Source organism: Callospermophilus lateralis, chromosome 4 (genome assembly GCF_048772815.1).
Source record: "Callospermophilus lateralis isolate mCalLat2 chromosome 4, mCalLat2.hap1, whole genome shotgun sequence".
In the NCBI taxonomy this organism is placed as follows: domain Eukaryota; kingdom Metazoa; phylum Chordata; class Mammalia; order Rodentia; family Sciuridae; genus Callospermophilus; species Callospermophilus lateralis.
The window spans coordinates 81,045,624-81,057,009 of NC_135308.1; the positions used below are offsets into that span (position 1 = coordinate 81,045,624).

The 11,386-nt window shown below is 41.9% G+C and overlaps 1 protein-coding gene across 1 annotated transcript in view; it reads right to left on the reverse strand.

The window, feature by feature from the left end:
• The window catches only part of Dusp16 (dual specificity phosphatase 16), a 93,973-nt gene extending 89,774 nt beyond the window's left edge, over positions 1-4,199 (reverse strand). The window contains exon 1 of the mRNA XM_076854135.1: positions 3,772-4,199. The gene's annotated coding sequence lies outside the window, so the exon portion shown is untranslated. The remainder of the gene's footprint in view (positions 1-3,771) is intronic.
• Positions 4,200-11,386: the final 7,187 nt, after the last annotated feature.

The following is an 11,386-nucleotide window of genomic DNA, read 5'->3' on the forward strand; positions in this document are numbered from 1 at the left end:
CCATCTCTAGCAGTCAGAGAAATGCAAATCAAAACCACCCTAAGATATCATCTCACTCCAGTAAGATTGGCAGCCATTAGGAAGTCAAACAACAATAAGTGCTGGCGAGGATGTGGGGAAAAGGGTACACTTGTGCATTGCTGGTGGGACTGCAAATTGGTGAGGCCAATTTGGAAAGCAGTATGGAGATTCCTGGGAAAGCTGGGAATGGAACCACCATTTGACCCAGCTATTGCCCTCCTCGGACTATTCCCTGAGGACCTTAAAAGAGCATACTATAGGGATACTGCCACATCAATGATCATAGCAGCACAATTCACAATAGCTAGACTGTGGAACCAACCTAGATGCCCTTCAATAGATGAATGGATAAAAAAAAAATGTGGCATTTATACACAATGGAGTATTATGCAGCACTAAAAAATGACAAAATCATGGAATTTGCAGGGAAATGGATGGCATTGGAGCAGATTATGCTAAGTGAAGCTAGCCAATCCTTAAAAAACAAATGCCAAATGTCTTCTTTGATTTAAGGAGAGCAACTAAGAAGTGAGCAGGGAGGAAGAGCATGAGGAAAAGATTAACATTAAACTGAGATGAGTGGTGGGAGGGAAAGGGAGAGAGAAGGGAAATTACATGGAAACGGAAGGAAACCCTCATCGTTATACGAAATCACATATAAGAGGTTGTGAGGGGAAAGGCGGGGGGCAAATAAGGGAGAGAACGGAACAACAACAGATGAGGTAGAGAGGGAAGATGGGAGGGGAGGGGAGGGGGGTTAGTAGGGGATAGGAAAGGCAGCAGAATACAACAGTCACTAATACGGCATTATGTAAAAATTGTGAATGTGTAACTGATGTGATTCTGCAATTTGCATTTGGGGTAAAAATGGAAGTTCATAACTCACTTGAATCAAATGTATAAAAGATGATATGTCATGAGCTTTGTAATGTTTTGAATAACTAATAAAAAAATAGAAGAAAAAAACATGCAAATTTTTCTTAAATAAATAAATAAATAAATTCACCAGGCCAGGCATGGTGGCACATGCAAGTAATTCCAGTAACTCAAGAGGCTGAGGCAGGAGGATTCTAAGTTCAAAACCAGCTTCAGCAACTTAGCAAGACCCTATCTCTAAATAAAATACAAAAAAGAGCTTGAGATGTGGCTCAGTGGTTAAGTACCCCTGGGGTCATTCAATCCCCAGTACCTAAAAGAAAAAGAAAAGAAATTAAATCCCTCAGTACACATACTTATAGAAAATAGCTTCAAAACAAACATCAATCCTTCCTCTTCACTAGGAATGTCACTCAGTGGGAGAGTGCTTGCCTGGCATGTGTAAGGCCCTGGGTTTGATCCCAGCACTATAACAAACAAAAATAAAGAATCCTGTCCCTTCTCCTAAACTCAGGTTAAAGTCCAAAGCTTCTCAGATCTACTCAATTTTTTGGAGGGTTGGAAAGACTGAGGATTGAACCCAGGGCCTCACTAAACCCCTAGTCTACCTACTACTCTTAAACACTGATCTTGGCTCCACTTCTACTCCCAACCATGCCACAAATAATTTTTGAGTGGATAAGCAAAAGGAAAAGAATGGGGTTAACAGAATTTTCTTTTTTGCCCCCTTCTCTGTTAATGCCATTAAGCTTTTGGCCAAAGAGACTTAAAACCCCCAACTTCACATTGACTATTTTTATTTTATAGAACTCAATTATATTCACCAAGCTAAGCCAAAGGACATAGACTTCCCAAAATGAAGAGGGAGCAAAAGTGGATGATTCTGTAGTTCTGTTCCTTGCCCCTTCCATAATTATGCACTAACTGAAATACTTGAATAAAATAACTACAATTTTAAGCCAAATCAGACATTTTACTTTGAATTGCTGACATATCAGAAGTTAAAACTAAAAAAAAATTTAAATATCGTTACCACAATTTACACTTTTTTTTCACATATCTGAATATAGTTTTATAGCATTTGAACAACTTATTCATCATTACTACGATTCAAAATACTCTTCTATTTTTCCTACCTAAAAATGAACTCAGCTGGGGTTATTTGGTCCAAATTTTTACATAAGTTGCTAAATGTTAAAAAAAAAAAAAACAGCAACTTTCCTCAATGTCTTCAGTCAGTAAATTCCACAGCTTATTTTTAAACAAAGACAAAAACTTGCCCAGTGTCTAGTCACATTGTGAATAAAATAGTCATAAATTCTTAGTTTTTCAATTTACTTCTCTAGGCTGCTGCCTTCACCAAATAAAGAATTCCACAAGCTTTAATTAATTTCAGCTTGCCAAACTGTGTCCATCAATATATGATTCCCAAGGAAAAGTAAATAATTAAAAATTTATTATTTTTTAATTTTTAACTTAAAAATATTTTTTATTATTTTTTTCAACTGGCAAATATTCCTTTCTTCTTTTACCTTACTTTTAGCGTTTCTTTTCTTGATGTAGATTAAACAGTGTAACTTTTAAGGAAAAAGCTGTCACCTACAGGTATTATCAGCATCATAGCATGGCAAAAAAAAAAAAATCTGACAATCTCAGATCCCCAAATGGTAGTCACCAAGGTCTTTCATGAATAGTAAATTCTCTCTCTCTCTCTCTCTCTCTCTCTCTCTCTCACACACACACACACACACACACACACACACACACACACCCGGAAAGACAAGAAAGAAACATACCTGGTCATTTTCTAAACAGGTTTGATAGGTTTGGTTCACTTTTAAGAGCAGAGTATTTACTTATAATCTTGTAAAGCAAAGTGGCAGCCACGGCACTGGGTAAATAAAAACTTCAGAGTTTTAAAACCCTGCATCTTAACTCACTTCCCTTGGCTCAAGGGAACGGAACAGCAAGCCCCACAGCAAATGAGATTATGCAACAGGTTTTTCCTCTCCACCTTATTCATCATAGGCTGATTAGAGGTGTGCTTTCTCCAAACAATCCGAGATACCCAGGACTTCAAAAAGTCAAGGATCTTTGCAGTCGATATTTAATAAGCTTCCTTCGGATTTTGCAGTATCCATTCATTTTAAGATCTACCTCTATTTTCTCAGGTTCATAACCGGCTTCCTTTAGAAAATAAATGCAGCGTCGGAAAACTAAGGTTTTGCATATGTATTTTCCTCTGTGGTATTTTATCACATGAAACACATGATACACAGATCCTCGGCCGTGGCTGGGCTTTTTTTTCTCACGTTTTATGGCTAGTATAAATTAGGAAGTCTGGAGCACCGGAGTCGCCAACGCCATGACCGAGCCCCAGCAGCAAAGTTGAGGGGTTCTTGCTTGTGTTGTTAGTTGGCTGAGTTTAAGGGAGCAGCACAACACCACCCAGGTGGCCTCTCTGCCTACACTAAAGGCGAATTCGGGATAATGGGAAGAGGCAGGCCGGGGCCCCACTTGGCAGGCGTGTTGTGTAACATTCGCGCCTGGAAGTGAGCAGCTTCGCCCGCGAAGGTGCCGCGTCCCAGGCGGCAGTCGCTCTCGGAGGGGCCGGCCCGAACCCGCACGCACCTCCCGCCCGGCCTCCCGGCGAGGCCTACACCCCCCGGCTTCGGAACGGCTGCCGTTGCCCCCACCCCGCCCCCCCAGAGCGCGGCCGGGACTCCCCAGACCGCAGAGTCGCGAAGGCAGGGCCGGCGGGGCGCGAGCGCGGCGCCCGGCACACGGGGTCTGGGCGCGCCGCGGAGCGTCCATGCTGCCCCGCACCCTCCCGACCCGCGCGCGCTCGCCGCGCCGCCCTCCGAGGCCACTTACTTCTGGGGCCGCCGACCCCCCGACTCCCTCTGAGGGAATCGAAAGTTGTCACGGCGTCTCCTCTCCGGGCCCTCGGCTCCCGGGCTAGCTAGGGGCCGCCGCGGAGCCCGGAGGGCGGCTGCGCTCCCGCTGGCGTCCCGTCCCGTCGCTCTCGCCTCCTCCTCTTCTTTTCACTATATTATCTTCTCCTTCTCTGAGGGGTGGGCGGGGGCAGGAGGCTTAGGAAGAGGAGACGTTTGCAACTTTTCTTCACTCTTTCTCTCCCCCCCCCCCCAATCAAGACTTCCAAAAACAAATGTCGAAATGGGTGAAGAACTTGGGGAGGTAAAGGTGGGGGCCGCGTGGGGAAAGCCGAGGGGGGGAAGAGAGGTGAGAATAATCGTTAAAATTTGATTAAAGCCCCCCAAACAGTGATACACAGAAAGAGGGGGAAAGGCGGGGGGGTGGGGTGGGGGGTTGGGGAAAAGAGAAAGAGTCGCTGGTCAGGAAACTTCAAGCGCGGATGAGGTCATTGGTTTAAAAATAAAGAGATGGCGTCACTTGAAACCAATCCCAGTGAATGAACTCAGCGGAGCCCCGGGGAAAGGAGGAGACAGGCGAGGGCAGGGCGGTGGGCGCCGGGCGGGGCCGCGCGCTCGTCCGCCCGCCCATCCCGCGGCCGCCGGAGCCCGCTGCGCGGCTGGACGCCGCGTTTCGGCAGCTCGGGGAGGGGTCGGGTCACGTTCCCTTCCAGAGTTCGGCGACTCGGAGGCAGGTTCCGCAGGCGCTGCTGGGAGGAGTACAGCTGCCCGCGGAAGCGGCCCCGCGGCCTCCTCCTCCTTCCGCGCCCGCGCGCCTGCTGCCCCGGGCTCCCGTCCCCGGACCCCGAGCTAAGGTCCCTACCCGCCCCCTCCAGCGCGGCGCCTCAACAGGTTCTGGAGGCTTCCCCCACCGGAACGCAGAACTTTTTCCTCCTCCTTAGATTGTTTTCAGCTGCCTCACTAAGAAACGCAAACGATAATTTGAGAGAATTACAATAGTTTTTTTTTTTTTTAATTCGAATCCAAACTGCAGTGCCCTGCATTAAAAAGTTACAGGTAGGTACTTAAAAAACTGCACAGTAGTGTTGTCAGGCACTGAGCTATCTGTATGGTGTCATTAAAAGCCCCCGCATGAATGTTCCTAAATTATTTTACTTTGCTTATATTTGCAATATAATAAGTAAAAGTATCCTAAAATTCTCCTTAAATATATTTTATGTATCGGGCCGCACAGAATCATCTTTAAATCACATAAGGGATTCTCTGCTTTCTTGGGTGGTGCAAGACCTCTGTTGATTTAACTCCAGGTACCTCATGCTTTTTAAAATTTGAACTCATTACAATAGCTTTATTTTGAGACATTACATAGGCTTTGGAAAACTAGAGACTTGAGGTGGTGACAACTCAGGACTTGGAATCACTGAATAGGACAATCAAAGCTTTATTCCAGTGTGCTTTGAGCATTTGAGCATGAAGCTGCTTCTACTGAGAAGGACTCACGTGGATATCACATAACAGAGATGTGATTAATGACGGAAAAGCACACTGTGAGTGGACTGCTCCGTGAGCCAGAATTTATGTGTAGGAATAATCTAGCTCTTAAAACCTTCCGTTGGCAATGTCCCAGAGTAGGGACACTGGCCCCTCAAGGCACTGTTTGTTGGGGGATATTTATGTGGACATTGCCTAAGGGAGTTTTTTAATTGGCAAAAGAACTAAAAAGCAGGTTTGGGTTGGAAAAATAATACATCTCTGTTACTACTTTTCTTGCCTCTAAATCCTGCAACAAAAGTGTATTCACTGTGACTGGTAGTCATTTAAGGTTAGCATTAGGGAGTAAGTTCCTGGGTACTTCCGGCTCACCTTTTAGAGGAGGAAAAGGAGACAGCTGGACACTTTCAGGTCAGGCTGTAGGTGAAGCCTGAAGACCACAGTTGCAGACCCAACTTTCAGTCAGTTCTTTTGACCTGCGACTTCTGCGGAGGGGAAGCTGTCTCTCCAGCTTCTTGCTCCCTGTCCTCTGGTGGACAGGAGATGTTACTGCAGCTTCACGGGAATTACTTCTGTTCTACAAGTAAAGCCTAAAAATCTACTAACCATAAAGCTGCTTTTTTAGAGCAGTTAAAGTGGGTAGTTGGAAAGGATATGCGTCTCAAATCTGCTTGGTTTGGCAGTGTTGGAATTTTTAGGAAGGAAGGAAAAGATAGTCCTCATACTAGAGATGGAGAGCATGGATCTTGCCTGGATGAAAGGAAATTTTATGGTATAGTATGCTTTATATGCCAAAGCATCAATAGCCTTGCTCTAAGTGACACATCTTGAAACTCCCCCCACTTCCTAATTTATAGAGTTAAATTGAAGTGTCTTCCATGTATGTTTTGCTATGATAGCAATTCTGGAAGTGCATATTCTATAAGGAAAAAAAGATTAAAGCTAATTAAAAACTAAATTTAAAAAACTAAATCAATGATTAAGTGGCATTCAATAATAATTAAAAGAGTCCAGAGGAAAAAGGTTAATAATGAAGGGTTTTTTAAGGGAAGATATCTTATAAAGAGCTTTGACCCATTCCTTGAGGAATAATTAAGACTTGTGGTGAAGGGGTGGGGGGGCGGGGAATGAAAGAACTGCTCTACCAGGGAAATGGCATGAGTAAAGTCATGGATGTGGAATGAATAAGTTATGTTCACATGAGAGAGGAATAGACCCTCCAGTAGTAGAAGAAACTGGTATTAGCAATTAGATATGAAGTCAAAGACATTCAGAGACACATTATAGAGGTATTTGAATGTTAGGAAAAATATTAGTCCAGCGAGTTAAAGGGAAAACATAGAACAAGTTTACTTTAATGAAAAGTACATTTCTTTTTGTTCTTTTTAAAAAAATTTTTTAGTTGTAGATGGACACAATACCTTTATTTATTTATTTTTATTTGGTGCTGAGGATAGAACTCACTGGCTCATGTGTGCTAGGAAAGCACTCTGCCACTAAGCTACAACCCCAGCCCATAATATTTAGTATCTAGACCCTCTTAAACTCTTAATCCACCCATGGCTGAAATTTACTTATTCATTTAACACAAACAGTGACTGAATGGCTACCACCTGTGTGTGTCCGGTACATAGCTAGCTCTGGGAATGTGGTTATAAATAAGTCAAGGGAGGCCCTTTCCTTTGAGGAATTTACATTCTAGTGGTGAGAGAAGACAATAAGCAAATACACAAAAATGAATGACCAGAACTGTGACAAGATCAACTATCTAAGGAAGAAACTGGCTGGTGTGGCTGAGAGTAGGGTGAAGGTGGTTGGGGAAGTTTAAATGAGGAGGGACATTTGAACTGAGGCCTGAAGGGTAGCAATCAGTGAAGTGGTCTGGGTGAGGAAAAAGATCACTCAAAGACCCTTCACAAGAGATAAGAGTGACCTGCAGAATTGGTGCATTCCTAAAGCCAAAGGTAGGCCAGTGGGGCTCAAATGTATAAAATGAAAGTGGGCAGGAGTCAGATTATGTAAAGCCTGATAGAGCATGGAGAGAAATTTGAATTCTGTTCTAAAAGATTTAAGCAGGTTAGTATGTGATTTATAAAGACGATATTGGCAAATAAACATAATAGTTTTGAAGAGTTTTAATAAAAATCTAAAATATTACCCTTTTAATTTAGTAGTTTTCTTTTCCAGTAGGAAGGAAACTTTTCTTTTTAATTAAACTCCACGGATCCCTTTTAATGTCCCCAATAAAGGTCTGTTAGCCAAAGATTCATGGATTCTTAGGGAGTGCACGGATGGTCTTCTAAGGGTCCAGGAGTTCCTTGAAGTTTTATGTATATATGCTTGCGTGTGTTTCTCTGTAAGTTTATCCCTAGCTTTCAACAGATTTTCAAAGGATTTTATCACACAAAAAAGTGAGACCTACTTCACATTTATGTCTTAAGTGTGCTTTTTGAAGAGTGGTCCCTGCTTTTGTCTTAGGGTTCATGGCACTGTACAAACAAATTACATTTCTGGAAAGAAGGAAGTTCTGTCTCAAGAGATGGCAGTATGATGGAGGAGGGCAGTATTTGCAGGAGAAAAGGAGAGAATGTTCTAAGTTTGTCACTAACAGAACTTCACAAAAATATTTTTTCCACCTGTGTAGTGAGAGAAGTAGAAGAGACCTATGACAATATCTGAGATCAATCCACTCACTTTACATATAAGAAAGTGAAGATCCAGAGAGGTTATGTGGCTTGCCCAAGACTACACAGCCAGTTAGGGACCAACCTTGAATTATAAATAGGTCTCCCAGCTATCAATGTTAGACTCTATAATCCTAATCTAAAGATTTACAAAGAAACTGGACCTAATATTGATCTTGATATTTGCTTAGCATGCACCAACCCCAGAGTTCCACCAAAGAGAGAGAGCTTAAAAGTTTACTGGGAATTAGGGTTGAGTTTTTATTCAATTCAATTGCACAAATACTCATTCCTAAGGAATTAGAAGGAAAGAGGGAAATAAAAGTTTTCAAAAATTTGCAACATTAGCCAGGGTAGTGGTGCACACCTCTATTCCCAGCCCCTAGGGAGGATGAGACAGGAGGATTGCAAGTTCAAAGCAGCTTAGTGAGATCCTAAACAACTGAGCAAGACCCTGTCTCTAAATATAAAAAGTGCCTGGGGAGGGCTGGGATTGTGGCTCAGTGGCAGAGCACTTGCCTCTCACGTGTGAGGCACTGGGTTTAACCCTTAGCACCACATAAAATAAATGAATAAAAAAAAATGTATTGTGTCCACCTATAACTAAAAAAATATTTTAAAAAGCTGGGGAAGGCTGGGGATGTGGCTCAGTGGTAAAGTGCCTTTGGGTTCAACCCCTGATACCAAAAAAGAAAAGTGAAAGATTTCATCCCTGAAAGAGATGAAAAACATCAATGTAAAGTGGGGCCGGCCTATAATTTCAGTGGATTCAGGGCCTGACACAAGAGGATCATAAGTCCAATGCCAATTTAGGAAGGCCCTCACCAACTAAGTGAGACTCTGTCTCAAATAAAAAGGGCCCCTGGGTTCCATATTCAGTGCATCCCCGCCCAAAAAAAAAAAGTACAAGCAGCCTTTTCTCCAAGATGTTGCAGAAAGAAAAAAAAGGAAGTTCCTCTCTTTCCCAAAACCAAAGCCAAGGCTTTGAAGGCCACGAAGACAATGATGAAAGGAGTGCACAGCCACACAATAAAAAGAAGACCCAAATGTCACCCACCCTCCAGTTGCCTGAGACAGCAGTTCTGGAGGCGGCTCAAATACCCCCAGAAGAGTGCCCCTGGGAGAAACAAGCTTGACCACTATGCCATCAAGTTCCCCTGACCACCGAGACTGCTGTGAAGTAGATGGAAAACAAGACACTTGTACTCATAGTGGATGTCAAGGCCAGCAAGGACAAATCAAACAGGCTGTGAAGAAGCTCTGTGACACTGATATGGCCAAGGTAATAGGCCCCGTGAGGCCTAGTGGGGAGAAGAAAGCTTACATTCCACTCATTCCGGATTATGATGCCTTTGGATATTGCTAACAAAATAGGGATCATCTAAATGGAGTTTTACTGGATAATTCTAAGAGGACATTTTCCACCACACACAAGATGTATGACCAGGCAAGAATAAATAGGAATAACACTCGCAACACTCTGTGTTGTCCATTAATAGCTGATCTATTTAATAAATATAAATTTAAGAAATATAAACAGAGATAAGTTACAAAAACTAGATGATTTTTCACTTACTGGTCTTGCAGTGATTTTAGAAATGGGTAATCTCATAATTGAGTCAAGAGTATAGAGAAATAGACTTTCTCAATACCACTGATGAAAGTATATAAGTTGGTCTATTCTGGAGGGCAATTTGGCAATATGATTTCAAAAGTCTTTTAAAATGCATATCCAGCAATTCTACTTTAAGAATTTATCTTAAGATTATAGTACTATTTTCAAAGACATATGAATAAGTATGTTAATCATTACCTAAAATAATAGTTGACATTTATTGAAAATTACCTCATTTGTTAAAATTTATTAAAAATTACCTAATTTAATAGAAAGTTATTGAAAATTACCTCATTCAATCCTCAAAATTACTATTTCACCCCTCCTCCCCCCGTTTAATAGTTAAGTTGTTCAAGGTAGCATAGTACATGGAAGAACTGTGGTGTGAATAACATGCTATACACATCTAAGCAGAATCAAGGTCATGGGGCCTTATAAGCTGTATCAAAGTCTTGGACTTTTTCAAGGCAAGTAATGGGGGAGACATTGAAAGAGTTTAAGAAGGAAAAATAAGAGAATGATTTTGTGGGGCAGATGTAAAAGCAAGATAGGAAACAACTATACAAATGAGAAAACTAAATAGATATGGAGATTCAGGACATTCAAAAGCTAGAATCAAAAGGACCAGTTATCCCATTATGAGCCGTTAAGGGGAAAGGCAGTGTGAAGGATGATGGCTCCTAGTTTTCTGATTTGAGCAAATGGGTAGGTTGTGGTGCTGTTACTAAGGTGAAAGAAAAGATAAGTCAAGGCCTGGGGTTGTGGCTCAGTGGTAGAGCTCTTGCTTAGCATGTGTCAGGCACTGGGTTCGAACCTCAGCACTAATATATAAATAAACAAATAAAATAAAGGTTCATCAATAACTTTAAAAAAAAAAGGAAAGATAAGTCAAATTTGAAGCATTCACAGTTCAAGGGGCCAGTGGACTCTTTAGAGGAGTAGGCTTGTTCTATTTACTGGTCTGAAGGTCAAAGGCAATATCTGGGCAGGAGATAAGGATTTGTGATTCATTGGCCATATTTAGTCGAAGCCCTGGCTACTGGGTGAGATCATGGGAGAGTGGGGGAAAAATGTTGGAATCAAGAGAATATTGAGGTTTAAAGACGTTTATAGGAGGCTGGACAGAAGAAACAGCAGACATAGAAAGAAAAGCAATGGAGATAGTCATTACAGAAAGCCAAGAAAAGAGTTTCAAGCTGGGAAAGAGTGTGTTTCCAGCTGGGTTAATGCCTCAAGGAAGCCCCCATAAGATAAGGACTAAGAAGTCTTTCTTTGATATAGCAATAAAGTAACTGCAGAGAGGGTGGAAACTGAAGACAATCTTGTAAGTGGCCAGATTTCAATGAATTGAAAAAAGGAAGGAAAAAGAGGAAAATGGAAACAATGAAATATGGTCCGTTCTTACAAGAACTTTGACTGTTAAGAGGAAAAAATCTAGGATAATACCTAGTTAAAGACAGATGTGGAACATCTAAACTCTACAAAGATCCTAATGGCCTGATAACCTAAGGTTCTGTTTTTGTTTTAATCAAGCAATTTATAGCAGTCAAGTCTTAAATGAGAAATTCTATTTCAAATCTCAAGAAAGTTGCAGGTGGACTTTTACTACCTAGAGCCTAAACTCTATTTTAGTATTTGTAGAAAATAATATTGGAGTTTTGTCAGGGATATTTTGACATGACTTTTAATAACTGGAATAAAGTATTAAGAATAAAAGAAGCAGCTGGAGTTGTAGCTCAGCGGCAGAGTGCTTGCCTAGCACCTGTGAAGCCCTGGGTTCAAACCTCAGCACCACATAAAATAAA